This window comes from Grammomys surdaster, unplaced genomic scaffold, assembly GCF_004785775.1.
Source record: "Grammomys surdaster isolate TR1022 unplaced genomic scaffold, NIH_TR_1.0 369, whole genome shotgun sequence".
Taxonomy (NCBI): Eukaryota; Metazoa; Chordata; class Mammalia; order Rodentia; family Muridae; genus Grammomys; species Grammomys surdaster.
Window position 1 is genome coordinate 2,225,371 of NW_021604788.1, and position 8,140 is coordinate 2,233,510.

The following is an 8,140-nucleotide window of genomic DNA, read 5'->3' on the forward strand; positions in this document are numbered from 1 at the left end:
TTGTCACACAAAACTCTTCAACGGATTCGCTTCTCACCACTTGGTCTACATGCCGAAACTAAGGACAGGATTCCGAAAAGTGGGTATCCCTTCAAGGGCCTCCTAAGCCTGTGTCTATGTGACTTTGGCTGTGCACTTCATTTGACTCCATCTTTTCCTTTTGCTCTTGCTTTTTTTAATTTTAATTTTTTTTACACTAGATTCCCGTGTCCTCATTATAGATGGCGAAGCCTCACATCACAGTGCAGCTCTTTGCTTTGTCCTTTCGTATGTCCGTAGCAACTGCTGAGAGTTCTGTTCTGCTAGGCATGTGTGAAATCTGCTTTGTGGCCCTCTGTGATTTGTTCTGCTTAACGTTTTTTATTTGTCTTATTTACACACGCCAAGGTGGCGACGTGAAAAATGTCTCTGACGCTGTTTTCTGACTGTAAAGCTGAGCACTCTATGTAAGTGGCTGCTCCGATCTGCTTGGCCATATTTGCCCCCTGATCATATGACACAGGAGTCTGTCTGTGATTTGACAGCTCTACTAATGTGCTGACATCTGTCCGTAGATCAGACTTGCAGCCTACCAACAGCATCTTGGTATTGGGACAAAACTCCTGGATTTCACCTTTCCACTTTTTTAAGACACTGTCCAGAGTCTCTGGTCTACTGATATCAAAGCAAATGAGTACAGCATCAGAATCTGGGTAAGAGAGCGGACGGACGTTGTCATAGTAAGGAGAACCTGAAGTGTCCCACAGGCTCAACTCTATTCTTTGTGTGTCGATTTCAAAACTGGCAGTGTAATTCTCAAACAAGGTAGGGACGTAATTTTCGGGGAAGCAGTCCTTTGAGAAGACGTGGAGCAGCGCGGTTTTCCCACACTGGCTGTCGCCCACTACTACTATCTTGCATTTCACGTTCTGATTAGGATCCATGATAGATTTACTGGATAATTTCTGGCTGGCTCTTCTCTCCTTCATTGATGTTGCCTTATTTTCTCTTGGAACAGGAATTTTCTCTTAAGAAGAAAAAATATATATATACTTCTCTCTATAAAAAGCAGGTATAAAAATAAATCGCAAGGCCGGAGGGAACCCCTTAAGCGCAGCGGAGTGGAGGAGGAGAGGCAGCGGCTCTTTACTCCTCTCCAACAAGTTTTCTGCCTGACTCCGCGCCTCTCTTCCCAAGTCCAGTTCCGATCGGTCTCGTAAAAGTGTATTTTAAAAGGAAAATATTCTCTTGTATTGTCACATTATTTCATTTGTTTGCCCCTAATGCTAATGCTAATCAAGTAAACTTTCCTATCACTTAAATAAATGTTTGCCCTTTGTTCTATCTTGCAATGCTGCTCATTAAAATCACAAGCATGCTAGGATACTCCATTGATCTGCCCTCAAAGCAATAATAGCCTATAATTTATCCTCAAAGTTAAGATGCTATAATTTATCCTCAAAGTTTAAATGCTAAAAAATTACTCCTAACATTAATATAAATGCAAAAACATTTATAGATTAAACTTATTTATTTCTGTAAAAATATTTTCAGTTATGTCCTAGTTACTTAACATATAGATTAGTCATACTGATATTTACTCATTGAAACTACACATTTATATTTGCTACATATATTATATATTAGTAATGTTTATGTGATAATTTCATTATATATATAATCACTAAAGCATATTCTTAAAACAAATTTTATTTTGTACAGTATTTAATTGAATTATATTGAAAATACTTTTCTGCTGACTGAAAGTTCATCTATGAATTTCTATCAAGGCTTAAATCTGTACATTTTCTTGAAAACTCAAGATTAAAAATTTCTTTCCTAAACAAAGATTGACAAGAAGCTAGGAAATTCCAGGAGACTAATCAAATATCTCTCAGATGAAATAAGTTTTATTTGAAATATTGTCATTAAGAACATTCACTAAGCTTGTATGATTGTAGGTGGAAATACATGGTCTTATCATGCGTAAATTGGAAATTACATGATGAGAAATAATTTCTTTCCATAAAGTCTAGAGATATTGTTATTCAGAATATTCATCATACTTTACTAAATACAAATTAAAGTATGCTATAATTTGTTAAAATGTCAATATTAAGAGAAAACCAGAAAATAATACTAATAATCTGCTTATATATTGACTATTTTGATTATTTGTAATATGTGCAAGTATGTCTTCAGCAATAAGGAAAATATTTTAGAATTTCATTTCATTTTGCTTAATTTTCTTTTTTCTGTTTATTTATTTGTTCACATTACATCCCAGTCCCTTTCCCCTGCCCTGGACCTAAAATTTTTTTTTCTAAAATGCAATTGTTGTCTTTAAAATTAATGAGTTGCTTTTGCTTTACTTAAGTATAAATATTTTCATCTTAAATGAAGGTATTAAATATTGATATTGATAATATGTTTAACTATTTGAATTATTAATTATTAAGAGCATCAATTAGCAAATATGTATCAATTTTAAAGATTTAAGTACAGGAGTTTTAGGTCAGGGTTTCAGTTGCTGCATAAATAATCTCACAAAGCCTGTGAGATTCTATTTTCTTTTTTTACTAAAGATCTAAATCATTGGAAGAAAACTAATCTATACAATGAAAGAATATTATATTAAAACTTCCTTTAATATTTTGTATCTACAGTTTTATAGACCTCTTTTTACAAGCTTTATGAGTGACATAGTAAATTGATTACTAAGGAATAGCATAAGCACTATTGAAATACTATTTAAAAGTAAAGAATTATTTTCCAAACTATTAGCAATATATTGAATCTGAAATATACTACAATACAGAAAATTATTCCAATCTAACTGTTAGATTTACATTTAATATTTAAAATTTTAATAGAATTATATATATATATATATATATATATATATATATATATATATTACATAAGCTTTTAAGTTAATATATTCATTAAAGTTTATGTCATTTTATAATTATTTGAATGACCACATTATTATAATGACCACATATATAATATTTATCTTATTTTATTTTCTGCCCAGAATTCTTTATCATGGGAAACATCTTTCCTACCTATGCTTTGTCCCTGTAGCTCAGTTGTAATACAAATTCTTTCTACACTAGGACTAGGAAGGCCATGCAATGGAGTCAGCCAGCCTACTCCATCAGATGACAGTGATCGGTTTAAGGATGGGTACAGAATCCAAGTCAATCCAGATCCTGACTTGTACCAAAATAATGAGGATCTGAGCTTTCCTTAACTTAGGAGACAATAATATTTTATGACTTTGAGATCTGGCAGCTTTTGGCAGCTTCCTTTCTGATACAAGAGTGTTCCAGGAAAGCAGAACTGAGATCTTGGAAAAAGCAGACCAGCAGCCTCTGATCTACATCTAGCTAGCACCAAAACAAGGGTTATTCATGTTACATGGTTAATGCAGTTCATTCTAAATTAGGCAGATCACATATATAATATGTTTGACATCATAGTGCATGTTATTGTATTGGCTTCAATAAAGGAAACATTCATATTATTTTATTACTAGGTTTACATTACATTGTACATACGCCAGTATAAAATTAAACACAATAAAATATATATTAAGACAGTAATATATATATACATATATATATATATTACTCTAAATTTAATATGTTTTCATAATTAAAATAGGTAGTACTTTATTATTGTTGAACAATGTATCTATTATAAGGATTTTTAAAATTCAACCTTGGAATAGATAATTATAGCAATGAATTTATATTAAACTATATATAAAATTTTATTTTTAAAAGCAAAAGCCTCTTTTCTAGTTTTTCATTCACCTTTTCACCACTGTTCTTATTGTTTATGAACTAGTACTCTGAATAATAGATTTCATACTTCTATTGCTATTTTTCCATTAATACTATATATTAATATAAGCTAATTACATATTTATCATGTTAATTTGAGAATATTATATATTTATGTTAATATATATAAAATCATCTATTTACTAAAGAATTTTAAGCAATATAGTTCTTATGCACATAATTTATTTTAAATATATTGAACCTAATTTTCACCTGACACAGAGCAACTTGATAAACTGTATCAAGACTTTAGTATCTCCTGGCATATATTCTGAAAATTCAATATTCACAGAAAATCATATTTCTGGTGTTCTTCTTGTAACACATGATTAATATTATCTCATATGTAGTATGTATAACTATGTTTACAGTAATGAGAAAGTTTTGGTACTTCATTTTCCATCATGCAAACTATATTAGTAAGAAAACTAATAATTTAATTTTAAGTTACTTAAATATAAGAATTAAGTATGATAGCTCAATTATGTAATCAAATAGCATGTACCAGGCTTTTGAAGTATTCATTTTCTTCTGAAGATTTACCTGATTTTTAAAAATAATCTATGCATCAGAAGTTAGATTACTGTATTAAAATGGTCCTTTGTTTGTATGTATCTTGTTACAAACAAATTTTAAAGTTCTATCAATGTCATATAGGGGGAATTAGTAAAAATAGTGTTGGCATTTTAAAATTATAAAGTTCTAAATTAATTTCAAGAATTAATATAAAAGTCTGAGCTATAAACACTATGTATATTAAGAGGGAATATGCTACTAAAATGGATTTTTAATTTTTGCTTCTCAAGCTATATAGACATACCTTATTAATTTTATCAATGTCTCATGAAGAGAAAATACTTAAGAATAGTATAAGTAATTTTGAAATATTGCTTAAAAGCAGTGAGTTATTTTCCAAAACTATTGACTATTACCTTATATTTAATCTGTACAATGAAAACTACAATGCAAAAAATATTAGTATTTTATTTTTCCAAAATGAACTATTTTTTCCAAAAAATAATGATTATTTTATTTAAGTGAAAAAATTTTTATGTTAAAACAGTTATTAAATTTTAAATGATATTAGTGATATATATGTTCTATTTGATTTATAAAGAACTTCAATTAGCAAACATATGCCAACTCTTAAGATACAAGAATATATCATAAGATCTGGCATGTATATTTACAGTACAAATATTGCATAACGTATAAGACCAGGCATGTGAACAAGCTTTTTCCATCTACTAAAAATCTACCTGGTTTGAAAAATAACCATTTATATGATGTGAAAATATTGTTACAAAACAGCTGTTTAATCATTTACATGTAGCACTTTACAAACATTAAAGTTCTATCAGTTTCATATGAAGGCAAGTATAAAGAAATAAATGCAAAATTGAAATAATATTTAAAAGTACAAAACTAATTTCCAAACTAATATCCCTAAAATCTGCAACAATAGATCAAATAATTTGTATTGTATAATTGGATTTATAGTAAATGCTATATTTTATTCTAATTTTACACTAATATTTATTTTTTATATCATATGAACTTTGTTTAATGATTGATTGTATGTATAAAAGTAAACTGTAGCTTTCTTCAGACACACCAGAAGAGGGCGTCAGATCCCATTACTGAGGGTTGCAAGCTGCCATGTGATTGCTGGGAATTAAATTCAGAACCTCTACAAGAACAGTCAGTGCTCTTAATTGCTGTGCCATCTCTCTAGCCATTATATAAGCTTTTGATTAACACATTTAATGGCCATATCACATTGTCCTTTAAATATTCAAACGAGTTCAACTAAATATATTCATATAAATGCTCAAAATCCCTTATTAGTTTTAATTACAGGCTATTGTTTTTTTAAATTAGGATCAAGGTACAATAACAGTATTATTTCATCATTAGGTCATTATTTCTAATTATTGTACTATACTAATGGTTATAGCATAAAGCTGTACATAATATACCATGTAATAAAAACAATATACTATGTTATATAAAAAGCATTACTGCAAAGGGCAAATATTTTCATAACTTAAATGGATATCACTTCATTATTATTTAGCAAGTGTTCTACCTTTTAATTTTTTCAACTAATTCAACATTAGTTTCAGATTAACAATTTACACAGGCAAGTTCTGATATTGTGCTTATGAATGATGGATTCCTTTAACGATATTACACCTATGTGCCTTTAAAGGATGTGATGACTTTTGTTTGCCTTGATGTTTTTATACTTGTTTCTACCACTAATCAAATTAATCACCATTTTATTTAAACAAATGCCTCCTTGTTTGTGCACTGCCACAATGATAAATGTTAAACCCATGGCCTTCATCATGGAATAGAGTTTCCAGTTTACGAAACTTATGTTACAGAAATAAAAAGGATCTATAGCACCATGTGGATGTGCCTGTGCACAGCACTGACCACACAGGATGACAGGCACAATCAAAATAGCCGTTTAGTTTCACTAATAATTTTTGGCAATGCTGTAAAGAAATGGAACTCAGATCTTGCACATACCAATTAAAAACATCACCAGAATGTCACATCAGAAGAAAATAAATGGGAATACATACTGATATCTATTTAAATATTACAAAATGACCCTCATTTTCTTTTGGTAGCACAGCACTATAGATGCAACCAAGCACTCTGTGCACTCTTGAAAATCTTTAACGACATTTGCCTTGGTCATGCTTGCAATCACCTCATCACTTAATCCTTCTGTCCTAATATTTTAAAATATCCTATTAGTTATTTGTGAATATCAGTGTGGTGTGTCCTAAATGAAAATGACCATTGGAGATACATTACCATCCCAGGGCTACTTGGAAAATGGCCACCACCTTCTTAGACTCTAGGAAGACAAACCATTAGTGACCTTGTTGGGTATTTTCAATGCTGGAAGAAAAACTTAAGTAGTCAGGAACAGTCTGTAATATGACAAAAGGAGTAATAAAATGGTTTTTAGGAACTCAGAACAACCTGAGAAGGTGTTGCCTTTTAAATCTACCACAAGTTTTGATTTGCCTTGGGAATAATATTCTGTAGAAATGAGAACTCCCGAAATGTCAAATGAGATGTGCACATACATGAAGTTTAATAGCCAACAGCACACCTTTTTCATGATGCTTTTCAGTCACAGTGGATGGAATTTAAAAGAATAAATTTACAAAGCATCTTAACAGCTGTATCCTGTCATTTACAAGAAAGTTGTTAGTTCAGGATACAGACAGTGCCTCACATTAACTCCCCTTGATAGCATTGTTAAAAAAGATGCTGATGTATATTTAAATAGCTACAGATAAAAGTAACAAAACATAAACTATAAATATATTATAATTCCAATGAACATATAAGGAGGCATCACATGGTAATAATCAAATGATGTGAAAAGTAAAAAACAATGTAGTAAAATCTTAAAAGCAATATTAATATGTAATTCACATGTAAGCCTCCCAGTTGATGAGTCTATTAATCATGAAAAGCTTAAAATTAACAAATACATTAATTTGTTAAAAAATTATAATTTATGAAGATTAAAATTGTATTGTATTCCATATTTTAAAGTTAGCTATGAGTTCATCAAAAACATTTTCTTGGCCTTTGAGCTGGGAAACTTCTCCTTCTTTTATTTAGATTATTCTTAGCCTTGGTGTTTTCATAATATCCCAGATTTCTTCGATGATTTCTGTCAGGAATTTTTTAGATGTACTTTTCCCTGCTTCTCCCAGCTTTTCATTGACATATAGTTTAAAGGGTAGCCTTAGCCAAAACATTGGTAATTAAATTCCCCTTTGCTTAAGTGCCTAAGCACCATACTTCTGATGAGTGAAGATACTGCTGAGTAAAAAACTAAGTTATAGAAAGCATATATAGTATTTTCTAGGGTTCTGTATTGATGGTAGGAAGGCAGGTCCCTTTAACAGTATCGGTTACGTAAGCACATTCTTTTTAGGAAGAATCTTGGGTCAATCACAAGATTCTGCCATAACCAAGGCAGGCTCAGAGACTCAAGTGCTCCTGCGAGAGGTTTGTTTGTGATAGTTCAGAAAGGGAGGATTAAGAAGTATCAGGGCTTTTTCTCCCAGTTCTCTTAATGAGATAGAGCCCTCTCTTAGCCTCTGTCATTCATTTAACCCCCTGTAATCTGCTGTCTTGTGATTTTTCAGAATTGTGACTGTAGCAACGTTTCTGGCAAAGGTAGCAAGGGATAGCAACTTCTGGCCAGAATACAAAAAACCAAGGTCTGCACAAGGACGTGGACTAGCGAGGCAACGCCAGATATCAAC

At 30.9% G+C, this 8,140-nt stretch overlaps 1 pseudogene; it reads right to left on the reverse strand.

Moving 5' to 3' along the window:
- Positions 1-232: 232 nt before the first annotated feature.
- Positions 233-1,174, reverse strand: LOC114631949 (annotated as a pseudogene).
- Positions 1,175-8,140: the final 6,966 nt, after the last annotated feature.